A 2,875-nucleotide genomic window follows, 5' to 3' on the forward strand; every position below is an offset into this window, starting at 1 on the left:
TCAACGTTCACATAACACCATTAGAGAAGAGACAACATACATCTCATCAAAATATCGAACGAATACCAAATTCACATGATTACTTATAACAAGACTTCTCCCATGTCCTCAGGAACAAACGTAACTACTCACAAAGCATATTCATGTTCATAATCAGAGGAGTATTAATTATCATTAAGGATCTGAACATATGATCTTCCACTGAATAAACCAACTAGCATCAACTACAAGGAGTAATCAACACTACTAGCAATCCACAGGTACCAATCTGAGGTTTTGAGACAAAGATCGGATACAAGAGATGAACTAGGGTTTAAGAGGATATGGTGCTAGTGAAGATGTTGATGGAGATTGACCCCATCTTGATGAGAGGATCGTTGATGATGACGATGGCTTTGATTTCCCCCTCCCAAAGGAAAATTTCCCCGGCAGAACAGCTCCGCCGGAGCCCTAGATTGGTTCTGCCCAAGTTCCACCTCAAGATGGCAGCGCTTTGTCCCAAAAGCTTCCTTCTGATTTTTTCCAGGTCAAAACACACCATATAGCAGAAGATGGGCATCGGGGGCCTGCTAGGTGGCCTACAAGGTGGGGGGGGGGCGTGGCCTCCACCCTTGTGGATGGCAGGTGGCCCCCCTCTGGTACTTTCTTTGCCCAATATATTTTATATGTTCCAAAAATATTCTCCGTGAAGTTTGAGGACTTTTGGAGTTGTGCAGAATAGGTCTCTAATATTTGCTCCTTTGCTAGCCCAGAATTCTAGCTGCCGGGATTCTCCCTCTTCATGTAAACCTTATAAAATAAGAGAGAAAAGGCATAAGTATTGTGATATAATGTGTAATAACAGCCCATAATGCAATAACATCCCATAATGCAATAACAGCCCAACTACTAAAAGTAACAACATTGGATTTATCATTGTTATTGTTACTACTAGAGATGGAACCTTTCTTACTCTTGTTACTAGTTTACATAGATTTAACTTTTGGCACAAAGGTAGACAAGAGAAGACGTTTGGCAATGTAAGAGGAACTCTTCTTTCGGGCTCATGCTCTTGCTATTGCTCTAAATTTAGCTTCTCATGAGTTCTTAGGGGCTCTCTATGATCCTCTTGAGTTGTTTCATGAGGTAACTTAAGAGTATTAAGTTATTTAGTTAAGTGCTCAATATCCCTCATAGCATTGTCGTTCGTTTCATCTTGACTATCATAATTACTAGCAATTTTATTATAGCCCACATCACTAGTTTCACCATTAAGCAAGTCAGCATCACCTAGCAAATCATCCCCATCACTATTAAAGTCAAGGTACTCGAGGTGTGATACTGATGACCCACAAGTATAGGGGATCTATCGTAGTCCTTTCGATAAGTAAGAGTGTCGAATCCAACGAGGAGCAGAAGGAAATGACAAGCGGTTTTCAGCAAGGTATTCTCTGCAAGCACTGAAATTATCGGTAATAGATAGTTGTGTGATAAGATAATTCATAAGGGGTAACAAGTAACAAAAGTAAACAAGGTGCAGCAAGGTGGCCCAATCCTTTTTGTAGCAAAGGGCAAGCTTGGACGAACTCTTATATAAGGCAAAGCGCTCTCGAGGACACATGGGAATTGTTGACAAGTTAGTTTCCGTCATGCTCATATGATTCACGTTCTTTACTTTGATAATTTGATATGTGGGTGGACTGGTGCTTGGGTGCTTCCCTTCCTTGGACAAGCCTCCCACTTATGATTAACCCCTCTCGCAAGCATCCGCAACTATGAAAGAAGAATTAAGATAAATCTAACCATAACATGAAACATATGGATCCAAATCAGCCCCTTACGAAGCAACGCATAAACTAGGGTTTAAGCTTCTATCACTCTAGCAACCCATCATCTACTTATTACTTCCCAATGCCTTCCCCTAGGCCCAAATAATGGTGAAGTGTCATGTAGTCGACGTTCACATAACACCACTAGAGGAGAGACAACATACATCTCATCAAAATATCAAACGAATACCAAATTCACATGATTAATTATAACAAGACTTCTCCCATGTCCTCAGGAACAAACGTAACTACTCACAAAGCATATTCATGTTCATAATCAGAGGAGTATTAATTATCATTAAGGATCTGAACATATGATCTTCCACCGAATAAACCAACTAGCATCAACTACAAGGAGTAATCAACACTACTAGCAACCCACTGTTACCAATCTGAGGTTTTGAGACAAAGATCGGATACAAGAGGTGAACTAGGGTTTGAGAGTAGATGGTGCCGGTGAAGATGTTGATGGAGATTGACCCCCTCTCGATGAGAGGATCATTGATGATGACGATGATTTCCCCCTCCGGGAGGGAAGTTTCCCCGGCAAAATAGCTCCACCGGAGCCCTAAATTGGTTCTGCCCAAGTTCCGCCTCAAGACGGCGGTGCTTCGTCTTGAAAGCTTCCCCCTGATTTTTCCTAGGTCAAAAACCGTCATATAGAAAAAGACATAGTGGGGCCTGCTAGGGGGCCCACAAGCCATGGGCGCGCCCCCACCCTTGTGGCTACCTGGTGGGTCCCCTCTGGTACTTTCTTTGCCAACTATTATATATATATTCCAAAATAATTCTCCGTAAATTTCCAGGACTTTTGAAGTTGTGCAGAATAGGTCTCTCAGATTTGCTCCTTTTCCAGTCCAGAATTCCAGATGCAGGCATTCTCCCTCTTCGTGTAAACCTTGTAAAATAAGAGAGAAAAGGCATAAGTATTGTGCTATAATGTGTAATAACAGCCCATATGCAATAAATATCAATATAAAAGCATGATGCAAAATGGACGTATCAACTCCCCCAAGCTTAGACCTCGCTTGTCCTCAAGCAAAAGCCGAAACCGAAAAATATATCCC

At 41.7% G+C, this 2,875-nt stretch overlaps 1 pseudogene; it reads right to left on the reverse strand.

Annotated features, from left to right (window-relative positions):
- Nucleotides 1–290: 290 nt before the first annotated feature.
- LOC123153594 (uncharacterized) lies at nucleotides 291–2,672 on the reverse strand (annotated as a pseudogene).
- Between the last annotated feature and the right edge of the window lie 203 nt (nucleotides 2,673–2,875).

Source organism: Triticum aestivum, chromosome 1A (assembly GCF_018294505.1).
Source record: "Triticum aestivum cultivar Chinese Spring chromosome 1A, IWGSC CS RefSeq v2.1, whole genome shotgun sequence".
NCBI classification, from domain to species: Eukaryota; Viridiplantae; Streptophyta; class Magnoliopsida; order Poales; family Poaceae; genus Triticum; species Triticum aestivum.